We start from the raw sequence: 23722 nt of genomic DNA on the forward strand, positions 1-23722 counted from the left end.
TACAAATGAGTTTATCATTTTTGTGTTGGTAAAACACCTGGAGATGTTTAAAGGGATAGTTCACCCAAAAATGAAAATGTGATGTTTATCTGCTTACCCCCAGCGCAGCCAAGATGTAGGTGACTTTGTTTCTTAAGTCGAACACAAATGATGATTTTTTACTCCAACCATTGCCGTCTGACAGCTGTATAATGGGTGTCAATGGGAGCACAATTTATGAGTCAAAAAACATGCACAGACAAATCCATATTAAACCCTGCAGCTCGTGACGACACATTGATGTCCTAAGACACGAAACTATCGGTTTGTGTGAGAAACCGAACAGTATTTATATAATTTTTTACTACACCATGTCCAACTGCGTTCAGCACTCGGTTAGTGATGTCTGATCGCGCTCTGACAACAGCAGTGATGTCTCGAGCATATACTTCAATGAGTGCCAGACATTACTTCCGCTGTTAGACCGCGATCAGACCTCACTGGTGTATTAGAGGTAAAAAATGATATAAATACTGTTCGGTTTCTCGCACAAACCGATCTTTTCGTGTCTTAGGACATAAATGTGCCGCCACGAGCCGCAGGGTTTCATTTGAATTTGTCTATGTATATGTTTTGACTCTTATAAATTGTGTTTCCATTGACACCCATTATACAGCTGTCAGACGGCAACGGTTGGAGTTAAAAATCATCATTTGTGTTCGACTGAAGAAACAAAGTCACCTACATCTTGGCTGCGCTGGGGATAAGCAGATAAACATCACATTTTCATTTTTGGGTGAACTATCCCTTTAACAGGCTGATAACATTTAATCTCCAGAATAATATTTTGTGTCACTTAAAATTTTATTTTGAGATATCAGGTGTATAACCAGTTTTAAGTTCTAGGTATTTGAAATCTTAAATCTTAGTTTCCTGATCAGTATGTAACTGATTTCTTGCAGATGTTCAGAAGATGCCCATTTGGAAAACTGCTGAGTTTGTCAAGGTACCTGAGGTTTAAATTAGAGTACAACCATCATTGTAAGTACATGAGCTCTCAAAGAGTGGGAGCTTAATAAAGTATGTATTCATCTGTACAGAGAATGAGAGTTCGGCAGAAATTAAAAAACGGAAAGGAAAAGGACAAAAGGTTTGCTGGTCAGATGCTGAAGTTACAGCTGTAATTGATCATTTTAAGGCACAACCTTAACCAAAGGAAAATTGTGGACAAAACACAGGAGATTTTGTAAGAAATCAAGGAATTAGCTTGAAAAGAAAAGCACAAAATAAGTGATGTTGCATTGTGTCTCATTTGATGCTGTTGTATAAGGATTATTATTTTAGTTGTTGGTTATGTTAGTTTCATTCTAGAGCATGAATATACTAAGACTTCACTCTGTAAATCTCTAAAGTTTAACTGTTCTTTAAAGCAGTAGTTTGTCACAAAAACATGACAATTTAATATTCAACATTATTATTGATCTGACTGCATTGACACTATTGTATGAGAACTGAAGAGCTGAGCTGCTGCTGCTGTATAGATGAAGTGAACTAAATTAATAACTGATGAGTTTTACAACATAATTGAATCAACACTGAACTGACTCGGGCTGAACAATGACACGATACTCTTCTAGAGCTGCTGTACAGCCCAAACAATCTTTGTTGAACAATGTTCCTGTTATGAGGGCTGCTTTGAAACAATATGTAGTTTAAAAAGCGCTTTATAAATAAAGGTGACTTGACTTGACTCAACAATTCTGTTCACATTTTTTCAAAGTTTTGAATGGTTGCCATTTCAATATGTCAAAACAGTAATGATGCTGTATGCTTTCTGATTACACAGATTACACAGTTGTCCATGTGTTATTGACCTAGTTTTTTAGTTGTGGATTTCATTTTCCCCTTAAAATGGCATTCCATGATGGTATTACATGGTTAAAACCGGAAAAACTCAATGTTTATGTTGTTATTTTAAGTCATAATTAAAGTACTTCTAATACACACTGGTCCCTGAGATGTTGGAGTGTGTCAGTTGTGTATTGTGTTTAAGATCAGGTACTCATTAATCATTTCAGTCTTGCTAATACACCATATCGTCAGGTTTGTGTGTTGTGTGTGGTCATGTACCTGTAAAACACACTAGTCCCTGTAATCCAGAGAAATGACATGTTTTGTGTATTGTACAATAGGTGTCCTCATAAATCAGGTTGTACCCAAAAATCACAATTATGTCATAGGCGGGAACATTTTAGGATGGGCGGGAATGTCCTTGTATACCACTGATATATCAGGTTGTCATATTTTCCGTTCTGTTGTGTGTAAAGAAACTTTAAAGCCAGATTTGTGATCTGCAGATCAAAACAAAATTTTTGATAGTTTTATCATCACTGTAGGGCATCGGGAAAGGTGTGTCCCCCTAAACCACAATCCTACTGGTTTGAGCATCAAAGTCCTCGTAAACCACAAAAACCAGTATGTGTGTGTGTGTGTGTGTGTGTGTGTGTGTGTGTGTGTGTGTGTGTGTGAGGGTCTCTGTCTGTGTCTCTCTCTGTACTTGTTTTTACTATACTTGTTAGGACCAAATGTCCTCACTTATTTTGTGGAATACTTTCACAACCCACTAGTGAAGACATTTGACTGGTCCTCACTATTTTAAAAGGCTTATAAATCAGCCAAAATATGTTTTTATTTAAATCTAGTGATGGTTATATGTTTCTGTGATGGGTTGGTTTAGGAGTAGGGATTGGGTTAGGTGATAGAAAATATTATTGACCCGATTTAAAATCAATGGAAGTCTATGCAATGTCCTCACCAAGACAGAAGTACAAACCTGTGTGTGTGTGTGTGTGTGTGTGTGTGTGTGTGTGTGTGTGTGTGTGTGTGTGTGTGTGTATGTGTGTATGTGTGTGTGTGTATGTGTGTATGTGTGTGTGTTTACCCATTTTTTGATGAACTTATAGAAATATTGAACTGCAACTGATAACTTCACACTCATTTGAAATTGAACCATGTCATTATATCACTATTTGGACAGGACTACTTTTCAAATGTCATTTGAGTTACAACATACAAGACATGGGTGTTATAGAAAGTCATGTGCTGTGTTTGGAAACATTATGTACAATGCATGTCTTTAAATTTATTATTTACTGATATAATTCAAATTTATTAAAAATCACTAAGTAAATTTCTTTTGATTTTATAAAAGTGACTGTTTAAAATAAACTTGCATAATTTAGCAGAAAAATCTAGACATGTACCTTGCTACTACCTGAGACTGATTAAAATCGTCTTTGCAGGTTCTGTGATTTGGCTCTATTAATTAATTTTTTTTTTTTTTTTTTTTTTTCATCTTATACCACACATATTGAAATTAAATGAAAGCATGCTTTTGGTGCATAAGATTGGTGCACAAACGATAATTCAGGGAGGTCTAAAAACACATGAAGAGAAGTATTAGGATTATACAACATCAGCAATCACAGACATTCGCATTAGACTGGATTAGATTTCTCGGAGCACTGTGGAGTTTGGGCAAATAACAGTATATAATTTCCTCTGGAATTTTTCTGGAGGTTGTATGAGAAAAACATGGCAGATTAGAACTGATATTCTGCACTCATTTGAAATTGACCTATGACATTCTATGACATGAAAATCTTCTAAATTCATCAAAATCTTATGGATGTGGTTGTTGTGGTTTGTGATCAAATGGTCACCAGCTGCTGCAGTAAATGTGGTATATTCAAATAACTTTTATAATATCCTTTTATGTTTACCCCCTTTAAATGCCTATTGCCCGCTGTGTACAGTTGCCCTGAAGCCACCGGGTTGGCGATGCAACCGGGCTTGGGCCCGCCATCGCTGCTTGCAGCTATATTTATAGTGTGTGATTTATAAATTACCTTATATCCTACATCACATATTTTGATTTTGGACATCTGGTCACTTTATATCTTATATCAGAATATTATATAACTGTTAAGCCTACTATGAATATTAAAATATACTGAACAATGTGTCCTGTATCATAGCTACATTAATGACCTTTGCAGCAAAAAAACCCACGTCAAAATCAGTTAGGTATTCAGTGAGATACGATTAATTAAATGCGTTGACAGCTCATTGCACCTGTCAAACAAGTTACACTGAGTGGAGCTGGCGACCGATCCAAGATGGCGGCTCCACGGCTCATCCGTGCCAATAGGCAGTAGCATTCGATAGGGCATCTACCTATATGATGTCTATGGTCAATCTACTGAAACACGGCATGTTGCAATCTGTGACGAAGCAGGTGAGAACCAATGAGCGCTCAATATTAGTGCCGTAAACCATGTCGTAACGTTTCTCGAGGGTGGCGCATTGGCACTATTTTCAAATTTGAATCATAACGAGCGCGGACTTTGACAGTGACGGTTGCTGTTGCTGAAAATGAAGATGAAGATCGCTGGATAAAGGGCTGAATTTGGATCTGTTCCTTGCAAACATATGGATTCTAAAGATGGAGTGCAGCAAACAAATAAAATGGATGTGATTTGTGAATTTATGTTGTGCTTTGGTGTATCCTATGGTTGTATTGTCAGTCGCTGCATAGGAGAAAATCGCACAGCAAAATATTACAAAATGGTTAAACAATTACAAAAATTTTATTCATTTTAAGGTTTCAAAGTGTAGTCTCCTTTAACATTATGTAATCCCCCGAAACGAGTTTGCAGCACGAACAGAAATTTCATATTAAGTAGATGAGTAAACTGCTTTCAATAAATTCAACTAAAAACATGTATTGATATGACAATTGAATACAACAGATTTTAATCATTAAAGCCACAATTTTAATATTAATACATGGGAATTCATATACATTCACACTTTACGTTAATTAGTGATTTACGTTTTTTAGCTGCTAATACCTAAGTATTTGTACGTTTTAGTTTAGTGATATAAATACGTCAATGTTGTACGTTTTTGTGTGTATGAAAACGTAAGTAAATGTACGTGTGGTAGAACCACACTTAACGTAAAAATACACACTTATTCTCATGAGGTCACGTTGGATTATTGGATGGGAGGTGTTTTTAATAATATTAAAAGGAGCAACAGTTTCCAAACTGCTAAACAAGAGATTGGAGATTAAAATAATATCAGATTTGTCTAATTTTAAATAAACAAAAAATATAGATGAAAAACTATCTTGGGTAATACATTTACTTTTGCTATTGTTAAATAAATGTTCATTGATATTTTCCAAAGATTTCTGAGTTTTGGCGCAATTTTTTCTCTATATATTGTCGATATGGAAACTAGTAAATACGCTAAGTTTCTTCATGCTAGCAACATTCACATGACAGCCAACCATCCATATAGTAGAATAAAACAGCTAACAAAATGCAGCGCTACCCATGAAATGATGTGCACAGAGATAATTAAAATATGGACTTAAAACAGTATCAAATCATCTAGGCTTCAATAGCTCAGATACACGATAAGTTAATTCACTAGGGCTGCGTCCGAAAACCTAGGTAGCTGTCTTGCTGCCTCACTGTCTTATAAGAGAATGACTTGTACGGCAACGTTTGTGCATGAAGGTACCTCACAAAATTGATTTCGGACAGACTTCTGTGGCAGCGTAACAGTTTAATGATCTACAGCAATATAGCGTGAGCTTTGGTGAGAACTAAACAAATATTTAATTACTACAGTAGTAATTTCTCGATAGAAATGATATCAAAATTGACATATGTTGGTCAAAATTGTACATTTATACACAAACTGAGCAGCAAACGCAACTTTTGGATGCCATCTTTATTTTTCTAGCTCATCTGTCACAGAATGGAAAGCACAGGATTGTGGGATATCAAAGGCAGCTAAGGATACATCTATGCTTCCTTCAAAAATCGATCTGAGGAAGGTATCTCATGAAACAGGAAGTAAAGCTAACATTGGATTCGGACGTGCCTTGATGCCTTACTACCTTGAAATGTGTCCTCAGAAGGCAGCATTTTCCAGTTTTCGGACACAGCCTAGATTTTAAGTCTGGTCTAGTCAAGCGATCGTGATCACACTGGAAGAGTCCATTAAGCCATTCAGGAAAGCAGACCCATGCACATTTAGTGGGTTGGAAAAAATGCATGTGCATAAGCTCCAACCTGGTCTCATGGAAAGACGTAGGGGAGCACGGGGCACAACCTAACGCTTTTTGACCTTCTCAGTTTGTGTAAATCTACTTAGAGTTCAGATAATATTTTTTTGTTCTACATTAATTTCGCACATGTCTGGTACAAATATGTGGCTTTGTTTCATTAATACAGTGTATACTTTTTTCTTTATTTACCCCGAAAGAAGGGAAGTGAAATGTGACAACATGCCCCATAGGCACATTGTAACATGACCATTTGACAGCTAAAAATGTTATCTGATTTCATTTTAAAAATATACATGACAAACTAAAATATTTTGTCAATAAAATACAATAATTATTTTTTTCATATAAAATAATAGCATTTTTTTAGAAATGAAAATTTAAATAATTTTGCAGTTTGACAATGAACACTCTCTAAAAACATAGCTATACAGCGCTGGTCAAAACAATACAGGCAAACAGATGAAGAGACATATTCAGACATTCAGAAAAACACTGAGCTGAACAAAAACACTCCCCTTCCTCCACTCACAGCTCTCACAGAACACGAGACAAATAGACGAGACATTTCTTAAAATAATATTTTCTGGATGTTCAGGTTCTTCCTCTCAGTCTTTATTCACCTTTTTTCCATAGTTTATCAAAAGAAGTTCATAAAAGTTGATTATGCCAGTTGTATCGTAACTGTATAGAATATTATAGTTCTAATAGCGGGGCACATTGTAACACAGTGTTACAACGAACCCTATCTGCGCAACTGGAAATTAAACCCGGTTAGTGTCTTCTGATAGTTAGTGAAGCATTAAAGAACTACCCAAACTGCTAAACAAGAGATTGGAGATTAAAATAATATCAGATTTGTCTAATTTTAAATTAACATAAAAAATATAGATGCAAAATTATCTTAGGTAATACATTTACTTTTGCTATTGTTAAATAAATGTTCAGTGATATCCTCCAAAGATTTCTGAATTTTGGCGCAATTTTTTCTCTATATATTGTCGATATGGCAACTAGTAAATACGCTAAGTTTCTTCATGCTAGCCTGTGTGAAAGTATTTAAACCACGTGTGTTACAGCTAACCCCGCGTTAGTTTGTGCCCCACGCTTCCCTACCTGTGGGAAGGTTTTTGTGAATGGCAAAAATACATACCAATACGTACATATCACTGCAGTTTCCAACAGAAATGAACACTAGAGGCAGTAAAACAGCAAGCGCTTTTAATCGTTTTCATACAGTTACGATTACAGGGCCAGATTTCAAAACGCTTTTTACCAGATTGCACGATTTGTAAACAAATATATTTTGGACTTTGCATTGCTTAACCAGCTCCATACGTTTCGCTTTTCTGACATAACAAGCTTGCTCAGTAGCTCATTTGTATGGAGCCCCGGACATGACATACAGGAAAAAAATAGTAGGCTTAATCGTGCGCACGATTTTCTAATTCGTTCCCTCAATTTACTATAATCGTGCACGATTTACTAATTCATTCCCTCGATTTACTGCGCATAATTTATAAATTGTGCAGGGCTCCGTACATCTGATATGGAGTTGTACTTAGGACAAGGAAGCCTTGGGTACAAATCCGGGGGAAAACGAGTCACGGTAAAAGAGCTCAAAGATGAGAGATCAAAACAAGCTAAAACGGCACGATTGCGGATGTTTTTTATGTCACATTTGCTTTTGTTAACACTATCGGGTAGGTTTAGGTGTAGTATCGGTGGTACGTTATTTTAAAATGTAATGGAGCATTACACTTTTAGCGCCACTCACAGGACAAATTTCAAATCAGAACTGCGGTGATTCGTATAAAAACCAACATTAAAAACATACCATGTTCACATTTATCTGTTCAAAAAAAAAAAAAAAAAAAAGAAAGAAAAAGAACACACTTTTAGCGCCACTCAGCGCCACTTTCATGTTGAAACTGCAGTCATACGTACGTATTGGTAAGTATTTTGCAAATTTCCACAGGTCTATTTTTCTAATGGTCTGTTTTTCTCATAAATTCATCATGTTTTCATTTTCATTCATCAAATGAATTCATAAATTCATCATTATCTTCCCATACGGAAATTTAATATATGACATATGTCCCTATATTGCAAGTGACACTGTCATATATGCTAAATATATGACAATATATTGCTATCACATATATTCACATCTCTAGATAAATGTTGATTTAAGTTTATGACATATGAAGACTTCAGATGCAAAAGCCTAGTGACATCTGAAATGTTCTTATAAAATTAACAATTAATCAGTTATTTCGATATACCTCTGAGGCTGAACACCCACGTGCCCTTCCAATAGCTCCTACCACTGATACCCAGTCTGTGCTCTTACAGCAATTGATAGAAGAAATAAGAAATCAAGGCAGATTAATCCAGCAGTGTATGCATGGGAGTAGGAGTAGCACCCACTCCTCGCAATCTCGCTCAGCATCTCCTCGCCCTGAAAGCCTTAATCTTCAACCAGTTGTATCATCACAAGCCCGTCAAACTACAGACCATAGGCTCCTTACTTTTCCACCTCAGCAGCAGCTTCCTTCTCCTCCTCCTGTAAGCCGTGCCCCTCTTACTCAACCTGTACCACAGTCCATGCAACTCATGCATCCTCCTGGCTGTGGCCAGTTTCCTGCCACATCTCAAGCACCAGCCTTGTATAACTCCATGTACCCAGCCTATACCCTGCCAAGTCAACCCTTACCTGGTGTTATGTCTTATCCTGCTCAGCCGGCATACAATGTGCAGCCCCACCACCTGATATCTGCTGCCCCTCTAAGCCAGCTAGTTCCTCCTGTTGGCCCCCAGCAGTCAAACTATAGGAGGGTAGAAGGTCCTTCTTTCCCTGATCTCACGAGGGAAGATGAAAGCCAGTACCTGATGCTAAAGATGACCCTATCCAACTTGTTAGATCCAAGAGAATCAGAGCAATACAAATACCACATCCTGTTGGATCATCTAAAGGTAGATCAGGCAAGGAGACTTGCACTGGCTTATGTTTATGCCCCAGATCCTTACACTCAAGCTATACGGGCCCTTGATGAGCGTTATGGTCAACCTAGACAGCTTGCTTTGAAGGAGCTCCGAGCTATAATGGAGATGCCTGTTATTCGAACAGGTGATGGTAGAGGCTTAGACCAATTTGCCCTCAGACTTCAGGCATTAGTGGGCCTCCTTCAGTCCATGGGCCCTGAAGGCCTCTCTGAGCTTACCTGTGGTTCACATGTTGAGCGGCTTTTAGATAAGCTTCCCCATGAGCAGTTCTGCCAGTTTAAGAGATGTTTGAGTTTGAGTAGACCAGGTCCCCTTTCCTATAACCTCCTGGATTTTTCCAACTGGCTACAACAAGAAGCTCGCTGTCAGCCTAGGAGAGAAAGAACACCTCAGCCTATCAGTCAGCCTTTCCGTCAGAAGTCGTCAACTTCTCAACCATTAAGAGGTACATCCATACTCCATGGTGCCAAAACCTCCTCTCTTGTGACCTCCATTAAAGCCCAAGTTGCCCCACTTAAGATTAGTCATCTTCTCCCCCGTGCCTCATCTGAACGCTGTCCAGTGTGCGCCTACTGTAACTCTACTGAACATCATGTCAGTAAATGTGGGGATTTTCTCCAACTCACCAAAGACCAGAGAATTAACTGGATCAAGGAACAGAGACGTTGTTGGCGATGTGCACGAGATCACTTTGCAAACCAATGTGACCTGAAGGGACGCTGCAGCCAGTGCAACGGGAAACACCTACACATCCTTTGCAACATCAACCAGAGGCAAGTGCAGAATCTATATCTCGACCACCCTAGTGATTGCAATAAAGTACTACTGAAAGTAGTTGAAGTGACCTTGCGCAATGGAGACAGATCATTAGACACTTATGCCACACTTGATGATGGGTCTGAAAGAACAATCCTTCTGCGCCCTGCTGCTCAAACACTTCAGCTAGAAGGAAAACCTGAGAGCCTAAAGCTGAGAACTGTGAGACAGGATGTTCAGACTCTTAATGGAGCTACTGTGTCCTTCACCCTTATTCCTAAAGCTCATCCTAATAAATCCTATGTCATCAGTCAAGCTTTCACTGCTGACAAACTGTCCTTGTCTGAACATTCTCACCCTGTTAAATCCCTCCAGCGGCGCTACTCTCACCTCCGTCAGCTTCCTCTCAAACAGCTTAATAATGTAAGACCCCTACTCCTCTTAGGGGCTGATCAAACACACCTTATTACCTCAACACAACCAGTGAAATTGGGCCCTCCTGGAGCCCCTGTAGCAATCAAGACTCTGCTCGGCTGGACACTGCAAGGTCCTGCAAGAGATCTTGCTAGCTCTCCTTCTGCTTGTTCTTACTATATCTCCTTTAAATGCCCGCCTGATGACATACACCACAATGTACAGAAGTTATGGCAGCTAGATGCATTACCTCAAAGAAGCATGAAAGCTGTGGTTCGATCCAAACAGGATCACGAGGCAATGCACCAGCTTGAGACCCAAACCATCCGAACACCTGTTGATGGCATCCTACGCTATGCAGCACCTCTCCTCCGTGTAGACCCCTGGCCCCCTCTGAAGGCCCCCAAGGAGGCAGTTATGTCCCGTCTCCGCAGCTGTGAAAAGCGACTCTTTCGGAACCCACAACAGGCAGAGACCTATTCCAGAGAGATCCAGAAACTAATTGATGCTGGGTATGTCAAGAAGTTGTCTTCATCTGAAGTGGAAGATGTCGCTGAGTCCTGGTACATACCCCATCACATTGTGCATCACAATGGTAAAGACCGCATTGTGTTTGATTGTTCCTTCTCCTATCAAAATCAGTGCCTGAACTCACAGTTTCTTTCTGGACCAATCCTTGGGCCTTCCCTCCTTGGAGTTCTGCTCCGTTTTAGGCAGCACAAGACTGCAGTCAGTGGAGACATCAAATCAATGTTTCATCAGGTGCGCCTGTTACCCCAGGATAAACCTCTCCTTAGATTCCTCTGGCGTGACCTGGACTGCAAAGTTCCTCCAAATGTGTATGAATGGCAAGTTCTCCCCTTTGGCACGACCTCAAGCCCTTGCTGTGCCATTTACATCCTCCAAAGGATCATCAAAGATGCACAGGCATATAAGCGTATTGACCATTCCATACACAATTGCTTCTATGTGGATAACTGTCTACAAAGTCTTCACAGCCCAGAGGAAGCCAAAGACCTCCTTCACAGTCTGCGCACCACCTTCTCCTGTGGTGGCTTTGAAATCAGACAATGGGCCAGTAATGATCCTCAAGTCATCTGTGACCTTCCTCCTGAAGCCAGGTCAGAACAAACCGAGCTCTGGCTGTCACAACATCCTTCCCTTGATCCCTCAGAGTCTACTCTAGGCCTCCTCTGGAACTGCCATACAGACACCCTCAGATACAGACACAGAGCCCTTGAATCTAACACTCCAATTATGCGATACATTTACAGAGTTCTGGCTAGCCAATACGATCCCCTCGGCTACATCCTCCCTTACACGACAAGGGCCAAAATCATTGTCCAGCACTTATGGGGAAAGGCACGAGAATGGGATGATCCAAATCTCCCCCATGATATTTTAGAAGCCTGGCTTTCATGGGAAAGGGAACTTCCTAACCTCTCCACCATCACCTTTCCTCGCTGCCTCACACCTCAGTCAGTGGACTCCTCCTCCACCACCTATGACCTTCACATCTTCTGTGATGCATCAGAGCAATCCTATGGCGCAGTTTCCTACATGTGCATGGAAGATGGTCAGCAGCAAGTGAATGTTTCCTTCCTCATGGCGAGGTCCCGCGTTGCTCCCAAAAAACGGCTATCAATTCCACAAATTTAATTATGTGCTGCTCTCACAGGAGCTCAGCTATTCAGTCTCCTCCAGACAGAGCTCACCCTCCACATCAGAACGACTATCCTGTGGACTGACTCTACCACTGTGCTCTATTGGCTCACGTCTGACTCTTGCCGTTATAAAGTCTTTGTTGGGACCAGAATAGCTGAGATTCAGGAGCTCACTAAAGGCCAGGAGTGGTGTTATGTTGATTCACAGAACAACCCAGCGGATGACCTAACCAGAGGGAAGCTGCTGTCTGATCTTGGCAGGCCCTGCAGGTGGAACCAAGGACCTGCCTACCTGTCTCAGTCCTTTGAACTGTGGCCAACTAGCCCTGCTATAGAGCAATCTGATGACCCCGTAGAGCTGCGTAAGCCTAGTTTCTGTAGTTCTGTGTCCATCAGTCCAGGCCCTTCCATCCCTGACCCCAGTCAATTTGTCACCTTCCAAAATCTCCTTGACTACATGGCTGCATCCCTTCATGGGGCGGCAAAACCTCCATCAGCAGAGAACTACCATGATGCAAAGATAGCCATTCTAAGACAAGCCCAATTGGAGTCCTTCAAGGATGATTTAGTCTGCCTTGAAACCCAAAAGCCTCTTCTACCTTCAAGCCGTTTACTCTCCCTTGCCCCAGAGTTAGACCCAGCATCAGGGCTCATCCGGGTAGGTGGAAGGTTACGTCGGAGTAGTGATCTACTTCCTGATGCCATTCATCCGGTTGTCTTGGACCCTGCCCATCCTATCACAAAACTTATAATTAAGAGCTATGATGACCACCTACAACATCCTGGTCGAGAAAGGCTTTTTGCTGAGTTGAGGAGGCAGTACTGGATCCTTAGGGGCCGTGAGGCAGTCCGAAAACATCAGCATAGATGTCCTAAGTGCCAACAGTTCTGTGCCCATCCAATTATTCCCCAAATGACAGATCTTCCTCTGGTTCGCCTTCGCTTTCACAAACCTCCATTCTTTTCCACTGGGATGGATTGCTTCGGGCCCTACACAGTAAGGATAGGCAGACGAGCTGAGAAAAGGTGGGGAATAATTTTCAAATGTCTAACGACTAGGTGCGTGCATCTTGATCTACTCAGTCACATGAATACGGATTCCTTCTTAATGGCACTCAGGTGCTTTATTGCTCGCAGAGGTAAACCATTTGAACTACTCTCTGATAGAGGTACCAACTTCATTGGAGGCAGGAAAGAGCTTCTAGATGCCTATCATTCCTTAACCCCTGACCTTCAGGCAGCTCTAGCCCAGCAAAGGATTTCCTTCAAATTCAATCCTCCACAAGCACCTCATTTTGGTGGAACCTGGGAGCGTGAAATACGCTCCATCAAAATTGCCCTGGAGACCACCCTAGGTGCTCAAGTTGTCAGTGAGGAGGTACTACGCACAGTCATGATTGAAATTGAAGGCATTCTAAATTCTAAGCCCTTAGGCTACGTATCATCTGACATTGCTGATCCTGACCCTGTGACCCCTAACTTGCTGTTGATGGGGCGGCATGATGCTTCTCTTCCTCTGGTAACCTATCCAGACTCTGAGCTGTACAGTCGCCGTCAATGGCGGCATAGTCAAATCCTCTCTGACCATTTTTGGGCCCATTTCCTCAGAAATTACCTCCCTTCTCTTCAGTCCAGACAGAAATGGCGCACAGACAATCCTAACCTGCAACCTAACACTGTTGTGCTAATTCTGGACCCTATTAGCCCTAAGCTCCACCCAATCAAGTCAATTAGGACTCCCCTCAGGCTTTATTAGCTGCACCTGTGCCCACAGCTTCCCATTTCTGTTGTATGTGGCTGTTCCGTGCAGGGGACTGACTTTTACTCCTTTTGATTTCCTGCGTGTGTGTAACTGACAGTAAACCACGCGCTCACACGCTCACATGCTCATGCTTGTATGCAGACACATGCACCTATAGATACAATACTCTTGGATGTGCAATAAATACCTGTGAACCTGAGTGACTAGACTGGACCTGTTCTTAACGACAGCCCCACTGGCTTCAAGCTAGCTACCTGAACATTCCTCCTCCTTACTCCTTTTCACTACTTGTTATTTATTTCCATTCGAAAGTTGTGTATCAATCATTTTTGGGCCATTCCACCGAATGGGTGATATTTGCTTGTTGTAACTGTTCAAAATTAAAGGGTTACTTCACCGAAAAAAAGACAATTCTGTCATTTATTACTTATCCTCTTGCCGTTCGACATCCGTAAGACCTTCGTTAAAGGTGCCCTCGAATGAAAAATTGAATTTATCTTGGCATAGTTAAATAACAAGAGTTCAGTACATGGAAATGACATATAGTGAGTCTCAAACTCCATTGTTTCCTCCTTCTTATATAAATCTCATTTGTTTAAAAGACCTCAGAAGAACAGGCGAATCTCAACATAACACCGACTATTACGGAACAGTCGGGGTATACGCCCCCAATATTTGCATATGCCAGCCCACGTTTCCAACATTATAAAAGGCATTAGACAAGGGCAGCCAGTATTAACGTCTGGATGTGCACAACCAAATCATCAGACTAGGTAAGCAAGCAAGAACAATAGCGAAAAATGGCAGATGGAGCAATAATAACTGACATGATCCATGATAACATGATATTTTTAGTGATATTTGTAAATTGTCTTTCTAAATGTTTCATTAGCATGTTGCTAATGTACTGTTAAATGTGGTTAAAGTTACCATCGGTTATTACTGTATTCACGGAGACAAGAGAGCCGTCGCTATTTTCATTTTTAAACACTTGCAGTCTGTATAATGCATAAACACAACTTCATTCTTTATAAATCTCTCCAACAGTGTAGCTGTTGTACCCGTTAGCCACGGAACACTATCAAACTCATTCAAAATCAGAAGTAAGCAATATAACAGTATACAATACTCACATAATCCGATGCATGCATGCTGCATGCATGACGAACACTTTGTAAAGATCCATTTTGAGGGTTATATTTGCTGTGTAAACTTTGTTTATACACTGTTCAAGACAAGCGCAAGCTCTTTGGGCAGATAGCACGGGATTTAAAGGGGCCGCTGCATAAAATTGGCGCGTTTATAAAGATGCCCCAAAATAGGCAGTTAAAAAATTTATTTTAAAAAAATCTATGGGGTATTTTGAGCTGAAACTTCACAGACACATTCCGGGGACACCTTAGACTTATATTACATCTTTTAAAAACATAATCTAGGGCACCTTTAATATTCAGAACACAAATTAAGATATTTTTGTTGAAATCCGATGGCTCAGTGAGGCCTCCAGCCAGCAATGACATTTCCTCTCTCATGATCCACAAAGGTACTAAAAACACATTTAAATCAGTTCATGTGAGTACAATGGTTCAATATTAATATTATAAAGTGATGAGAATATTTTTGGTGCGCAAAAAAAAAAAAACGACTTACTTCATGATTTGGATCGTGCCAAACAGCCAAACTGTAGAAATCACGTGACTTTGGCGCTCCAAACAGCTGATTCTTTTTTTCAACACTGAATCTAATATTAAACACATCTAACTATTCAAAATGTGTATTTAAAAAGTGCTATTTAAAAGCATGTTTAAAAGATTCTCAATTAATTCCTTTGTATCACCTAAAGAAAGTGTTTATTTTAAAGAAATGGCTGGTTATTTGTTAAAATAATTGATATTTGTGACAAAAAAAAAAAAAATCACTTCATATTAAGGCAAGGTGTATAATAATAAAAACGCAAAACATTTTTTTTTTCATTTAAAAGAAGACAGAAGCTTCAAGTTTATAATTTTTTAAATAATTTAATTTAACAATTGTTTAAATGATGGATCAAACAAAACTGATAACTTTACTGTTTAACTTTATTTTTTTAAGAAAAATAAATAAATTTAGTAACAGGAATGAACACTTTATAATAGGAATGAACACTGGGTAGCAAGAATGAGTGTCCATATGTGTGTGCATGTGTGTGAGAAAGAGAGAGTGTACATGGCAGTGTGTGCATGTGTGTGAGTGAGATTTCTGTGTTGAAGGGATGTTCTATGTGCTAGTAGTAGTTCACAGTGAAGGAGGTGGAAAGAGAAAGAAGGAGAGAGAGAAAAAGAGAGAGGGGGGAGAGGGAGGGAAGGAAAGACAAAAAAGGGGGAAAAGAGAGGGTTGCGGGTGTGTTTCACTCCTTCCCTTGCAGCATGCCATGGGTGTGTGTTTCTGGCAACTACTTAGTAAAGGTTCTCTCCATCTTCTACAAAGATAAGAAAGAGAAAGACAAAAAGATTAGTTACATCGTGGTGGACTGGCTCCCTGCAAGTATGGCATTCACACTGTAAAAATAATCCTAAAAATAAACAATATAAGTAATTTCAACTGTAAAACTGATGATACAGACGAATAGTATTATATCAACTAATATTCACATTATTAAATCAACAAAACAGAGGACTCTACTCACTCCTGTTACTCTTAACTCACTCCTGTTATTTTTCATATGGGTAACAGGACTGAAAGTAGTAGGATTGAGTTTTTAAAGGTGCCCTAGATTAAAAAAATTAATTTACCTCGGCATAGTTGAATAACGTACTCGGTTACTAACGTAACCTCGGTTCCCTGAGATACGGAACGAGTACTGCGTATGGGGAAAAGTCTCCCTTTTTCCCCGTCACTGAAGCCTTTTTCAATAACGCAGTGTAACTGCATCGTCATTGGTTCACTTATGAGAAGTTGTTGAACCAATGACGGCGCGGCATAGCTGCGCGACCTATGGCGAGAAAGCGCGCGAATTTTCCCGCCGAAAGGGGCGGGGAAACCAGGCCATATCGACTGAAGCGACGACCCTGAAGCCGCAGCCTCGTGGCACGGCAAGTAATGCAGTACTCGTTCCGTATCTCAGGGAACCGAGGTTACGTTAGTAACCGAGTACGTTCCCTTTCGATACTTCACTTGTACTGCGTATGGGGAACGAATTCAACCGCGCCGTGCCACGGAAGGGAACGACTGGACAAGTTTGGGACGCCAGGGGGGTCCACGAAACTAGTGAGAAGGCCGAAGCCGTCGAACCCAAGTTACACTACAAGAGGAGAAACTCCTGAACCGGTTTTGAGGCGGGGCTCAAAGAGGCCGCTGCATCACACCGATAGGACCCGAGCTTGCAAAGTCGGAACGTCCAACTGGTAAAATCTGACAAAGGTGGACGGCGAGGACCAGCCGGCCGCCTCACAGATGTCTTTGATGGAAACTCCACTGGACCAGGCCCAAGAAGAGGCCATACTTCTAGTGGAGTGAGCTCTAACTCCTATGGGGCAATCTGAGCCCATGGAGGAGTAACAAAGAGCTATGGCGTCAACAATCCAACGCGAGAGGCGTTGCTTTGAGACCGGAGACCCTTTGGTGCGGCCGCCAAAGCAAACAAAGAGCTGATCTGATAGCCGGAAAGGCTGTGATCGCTCTACATAAGTTCTCAATGCCCTAACAGGGCAGAGCAACTCCAGCTCTTGCTCTTCTGACGAGACAGGGAGCGCAGAGAGGGAGATAACTTGTGCTCTGAACGGAGTCGAGAGCACCTTGGGGACGTAGCCAAGCCTGGGTTTCAATACGACTTTAGAGTCGTTGGGCCCAAATTCAAGGTAAGCAGGGCTCACAGAGAGGGCCTGCAGATCACCGACACGCTTCACCGATGCTAAAGCCAGTAGCAGAGCGGTCTTGAGCGTCAGGGGCTTGAGGTTAGCTGAGCACAGCGGCTCAAAGGGATGTCCTTTGAGAGCTCTGAGGACCATAGAAAGGTCCCAGGTGGGAACAGTGAGGGGGCGAGGAGGATTCAATCGCCTAGCACCCCTCAAGAAATGCACCACTAGGCCGTTTCTCCCCACTGACTGGCCAGCGATAGGAGAGTGAAACGCTGCGATGGCTGCTACGTAAACTTTGAGCGTTGAAGGGGCTCGACCTGAATTCAAACGCTCTTGGAGAAAGGACAGTATCGGAGATACGTCACACTCCGCTGGATCTTTGTTCCAATCAACAAAGATTGACCATTTCTGGGCATAGAGACGTCTCGTAGACGGAGCTCTCGCCTGAGAGATGGTGTTCAACACGTCCCCGGGGAGGTTAACCGGCTCCCGTCGAGGGACCATAAGTGCAGAGCCCAAAGTTCTGGCTGTGGGTGCCAAATTGTCCTGTTCGCCTGAGAGAGAAGGTCCCGTCTCAGAGGAATGGGCCATGGGGCTCTCGTGGAGAGCCTGAACAGCTCTGAGGACCAAGCCTGGCTCCTCCAGAGTGGGGCCACCAGGAGGACTTTGTGCTCGTCTTCCTTGATTCGTCTGATAACCTGAGGGATCAGAGCGATCAGGGGAAATGCGTAAAGAAGGGTGCTGGGCCAATGGTGGGCCAGCGCGTCGTCCTTCTTCGAGAAATAAGTTGGGCAATGAGAATTGTCTTCTGAGGCGAAGAGGTCGATCTCTGCCTTCCCGAAGAATTCACATATCGTGAGAACCGTCTGGGGGTGGAGCGTCCACTCGTCTGAGGGGACATTGCTCCGAGACAGCATATCTGCTCCCAGATTGGTTTTTCCAGGAATGTGTGTCGCCCTGAGCGACAGAAACCTGGGTAGAGCCCATTCCAGAAGACGCTTCGCCAGTGTGCATAAGCGGCTGGACGAAAGACCTCCCTGGTGATTTATATACGACACCACCGTCATGCTGTCCGATTGGACTAGGACGTGGCGTCCCATCAGGTAAGCCTGAAAGAAGTGAAGGGCACGAATCACTGCCAGCATTTCTAGGCAGTTGATATGAAGATGGCTCTCCTCGTGTGACCACGAGCCGAAGGCCGGTCTGCCCTCGCAAAGAGCACCCCAACCTGAGTTGGATGCGTCCGTCGAGAGCACCATCCTCCACGACGCCGCCTGAAGGGGTACGCCACGCTTGAACCACTCGGGGTTCAACCAGGGCTTCAGGGCTGATAGACAGGCCTGATTGACCTTGAGACAGAAGCGGCCATGCCGCCAGGCGTGGGGGGGGACCCGAAACTTCAGCCAGTACTGCAGAGGCCGCATCCGAAGAAGGCCGAGCCGTAGAACTGGGGAGGCGGAAGCCATCAGCCCTAAAAGCCTCTGGAAGGACTTCAGAGGAAGGTAGGCTTTGTTTGTGACGGAAGCCGCGAGCTGCTGAATGGCCAGAGCGCCATTATTATCTGGCGAGACTACTGCCGTCATGCGAACAGAGTCGAAAACTGCTCCCAGGAACGAAATGCGTTGGCTGGGAAGCAGCGAGCTCTTGGATAGGTTGACCCTGAGACCCAGGCATTCTAGATGGCTGAGGAGCACAGATCTGTGAAGTTCTAGCTCTGCACGCGGGTGGGCCAGAATGAGCCAATCGTCGAGATAATTCAGAACACGGATTCCCATCTGTCTGAGTGGGGAAAGAGCCGCATTCATGCACTTGGTGAAAGTGCGAGGAGCCAGGGACAGCCCGAAGGGTAGGACCGTGTATTGGTAAGCCACACCCTCGAAGGCGAATCTCAAGAACTGCCTGTGGTGGGGGGCTATCTGGATGTGAAAGTAGGCATCTTTCAGGTCCAGTGAGCAGAACCAGTCCTCGTGACAAATCTGTGCGAGGATCTGCTTCAGCGTCAGCATCTTGAACTTCCGTCTCATGAGGGAGCGGTTCAGGATCCTGAGATCTAAGATGGGTCTGAGACCGCCATCTTTCTTGGGGACCAGAAAGTAACGGCTGTAAAAGCCTGACTCGCTCTCTGGAGGAGAGACTATTTCTATAGCTCCTTTCCTGAGCAGCGCCAAGACTTCGGTTCGGAGAACGTGACCGTTGTCCGAAATCACCGAAGTTTGAAGCACCCCGCCGAAGCGTGGGGGTCTTCGGGCGAACTGGAGCGAGTAGCCCTGACTTATGATCCCTAGGACCCACTTTGACAGCCCGGGGATGGCCCGCCAAGCCTTGACCCGGGTGGCAAGAGGTTGAATGACATCGGCTGACAGCCCGCCTGAGGGGGGGCTGTGCACCGAGGGGAGTGGAAGAGGAAATTTGCCCTTTATTAGAAAAGGTAAAAATGTGTTCGCCGTGAAAACGGCGGTTTGTGTGGACGCAACATTTGTGGGCCCATCTGTAACACTGAGCATCATTCCCACGCCCGGATGTGAACGAGGCGGAGGGGAAACTGCGCAAAGGAGCTTTGGGGGTGGTCCGGCCGCAGCGAGACATTCCCCCGTCCTCTTCCTTCCTCTTAAATCAGGATGACTTAGGCGTCACAGGGTCCAGCGCAATCTTGGGCCGGGGTCCCTGGTGTCTCGGGAAGGAGCGTCTGGCAGAGCGAGAGCGCTGGCGTTGCTCCTTTGGCGGTGCTGCCTGGGAGGCAGAGGGGGCAGGCTTGCTCTGCTGAGCCGGCGCAGGCCTGGGTCGGCTTGAAGCAGATGCGGAGCTGGAGCATTTTGGCAGGAAGTGTCTCATGGCCTGAGACGACTTCTGCGCTGCGGTGAATCGCTCGGTGAGACCCTCTACCGATGACCCAAAGAGACCGGAGGGCGAGACAGGGGCGTCTAAAAAGGCCATCTTATCCGCGTCCTTGATCTCAGTCAAGTTGAGCCATAAGTGGCTCTCTAAAACCACCAGGCTGGCCATGGACCTTCCAATGGCCTGGGCTGTGGCCTTCGTGGCTTGCAGGGCTAGGTCAGTGGCGCTGCGGAGGTCCCTGAAGGCAGATGCATCAAAGCCGGACTCGTCCATAGAGCGGAGAAGCTTGGCTTGAAACACTTGGAAGATCGCCATAGTGTGGAGCGCCGAGGCAGCTTGGCCTGCAGAGGCGTAGGCTCGCGAAGCCAGGGTGGAGGTAGTCCTGAGGACTGACGCTGAGGCGGCGGCCGGAACGGGAAGCAGGCGGCGGGCGTCTAGAAGACGGCGCTCGGGGCAGTAGTCCACGAGGGCGCCGGCGCTGTCGTAGTCCGGCGGCTCAGCTGGGTCCGCTGCGGGGCCTCTTCAACGGCGGCGAGAGCTGCTTCTTCCAGGCGGCGAGCTTCTTCGGCTTCAGCGCGGAGATCAGCGAAGAGATGTGTAGTCGTCGCTGAAGGAGAAAGGACTGGTTTCCTATGGCGAAACGCCCGCTTATATAGCACTAAACCCCGCCCCTTTCGGCGAGAAAATTCGCACGCTTTCTCGCCATAGGTCGCGCAGCTATGCCGCGCCGTCATTGGTTCAACAAATTCTCATGAGTGAACCAATGACGATGCAGTTACACTGCGTTATTGAAAAAGGCTTCAGTGACGGGGAAAAAGGGAGACTTTTCCCCATACGCAGTACGAGTGAAGTATCGAAAGGGAACAAGAGTTCAGTACATGGAATTGACATACAGTGAGTCTCAAACTCCATTGTTTCCTCCTCCTTATATAAATCTCATTTGTTTAAAAGACCTCCGAAGAACAGGCAAATCTCAACATAACACCGACTTTTACGTAACAGTCGGGGTGTACGCCCCCAACATTTGCATATGCCAGCTCATGTTCAAAGCATTAGACAAGGGCAGCCAGTATTAACGTCTGGATGTGAGATTTAAAGGGGACGCACACCCTGAATCGGCGCATTTATAATGATGCCCCAAAATAGGCAGTTAAAAAATTAATTAAAAAAATAAAACTATGGGGTCAAAAATATTTTGAGCTGAAACTTCACAGACACATTCAGGGGACACCTTAGACTTATATTACATCTTTTAAAAACATGTTCTTTGGCACCTTTAAGCAAAAATGTTTATATACATGACATATGGCCACATGGCGTACATGCTAATAGCATGAGGACACTGAGCAAATACTAGTGACATATCTAAAGATAATATTTTTAAAATAAGCAAATAACATCTAAGAATTAATTTAGGTAACAGAACAGTACATTGAGATTGACTCTCTCATTCACAATTACAATTTCATCAAATATACAGAAATTAAAATGAGAAAACTTACTTTTGGTCTTCTCATGGCCTGCTTAAGATCCAGATGCAGGGTTTCTACAGGTTTCATCAAATCTAATTTAATGCTTTTTAATGCCATTTTTTACATTTTTTAATGCCATATATATGCCGTTAAATGTTGATAGATGACGACCTATGGCAATTAGAATATTCATCATATCATTGTTGCATTCGCATTCTGCCAAGTGTCAGCCCTTTACATTTGTTTGCTTCTCTGCTGCTACCTTTTGCTCACATAATATATTTTAATACAGCCAAATTCCCAATAAAATTGTTTCATATTTTTTTCTGGTTTTGTTGTCAGACAATATGAAATGGTGACTGAAATATAAATTCTATCAGAATATTGCAGCTTTGACATATGCAAATCTGCATATTTTTGATTGATTACAACTGCATTAATTAATGTTATGGGATTGTTTTAAATATTTTTTGAAAATACAAAAATGAAATGTTATATTTTAAAAATTAAACTAAACCACCAGTAGGTGGCGGCAAGTAACCATCTTAATGAGTGGGTCATTGATTCGTTCATTCAAATGGCTGATTCTTTCAAGAATGAGGCAGTTGATTATGAATGGGTCATTTAATCTTTGACTCAACCGATTCGTTCAAACGCTGAACTATTCAGTAATGAAAACAAGGCTGAGTGTTGCGCTTTCGTACTGCTGTGATCTTTGAAACTATTTTTGCTTCTAAAATAGAACAAAAACAGTCAATGTTCCTTCTAAAATGTAACATTAAGTGGCTTAAATATTAACTACTTGTTAGTTAATTGAACTGTTTTATGAAATCAGTGTCACGTTTTTAATCGTGATGGTAGCCTGTAAACAGCATTCTTGGTTGTGTGGTTTTGCTTACCACTATCCAGTTATAAAAACTCCACATTTTTACCGCAGTAGGCCTTTTTTTAATTTTTACTGCAGCGTTTCGTCAGTACATTATACAGCCTATTATTATCCACTAGCGATCGCCACTAACACTAAATGTAATCAAATCAGTCATACTCGCGTTTTGGTGATTCCCAAGTTGCTGTTTTTTTTTTTTTGTTGTTTTTTTTTTTGGTATCGTTTTAATCAGGTCCTAGTCCGGTCAGGAAAGTAAAGTTCGAGTCCTGACATGTTAATCGAGACGTTGTCTGACAAAATCACCATACACATAAGACAGACATTTGCTGTGATTTTGGCTATATGTACACGTAAAATGATCACTCAAGTTAGAAGCAATAGTATCTATTTTATTTGTTCTCTGACAGAGCGCACATCCTCAACGCTGAACGGCCTCTCTGGACCGTCTTTTCTTGCGCCTGCGGCAGGAAAGCAAGATCTCGCGCTCGTGCGGCAGTACCGGTGGGTCTCGGAAGCTAGATCAGGTCAGAGCCGTTAGGTTAACAAGTCGCTATATTTGTCACAAAAAAGTTGCAAAAGGGGCCTCAAAGATGTCTGAAAAGGCGCTAAGTTGGCAACACTGATGCAGCCTTCTGTCTCCAGGTCCCAGCCCACTGCTATCCAAACCGGCGTTACAGCAATTTTGCACCAGCCGGAGACAATTACCAAACTGGTTCTGTGTGCGTATCACACCAATGTACATATTTTGCGACAGCAAATCAAAGTTATTAATTATTTAGGCTTTTTTCAAAATAAATTCACATTTTCAATTCAATTCACATTTATTTGTATAGCGCTTTTCACGATACATATCATTTCAAAGCAGCTTTACAGAGAATGCATGTCAACATCACAATTTAAAGAATGCAGTTAGCAAATAATGTAATAATTTAGGCAATTAATTTTACAATGACTGTTAGCAGTTTAACTG

General features: G+C 42.8%; 1 long non-coding RNA gene across 1 annotated transcript; it reads left to right on the top strand.

Moving 5' to 3' along the window:
• Nucleotides 1-315: 315 nt before the first annotated feature.
• On the top strand, nucleotides 316-1729 carry LOC125265226. Its single transcript, XR_007184230.1, has 2 exons — nucleotides 316-985; nucleotides 1080-1729. It is a non-coding gene; the product is annotated as an uncharacterized LOC125265226 (long non-coding RNA).
• Nucleotides 1730-23722: the final 21993 nt, after the last annotated feature.

The sequence above is a fragment of the Megalobrama amblycephala genome, linkage group LG3, assembly GCF_018812025.1.
Source record: "Megalobrama amblycephala isolate DHTTF-2021 linkage group LG3, ASM1881202v1, whole genome shotgun sequence".
Taxonomy (NCBI): Eukaryota; Metazoa; Chordata; class Actinopteri; order Cypriniformes; family Xenocyprididae; genus Megalobrama; species Megalobrama amblycephala.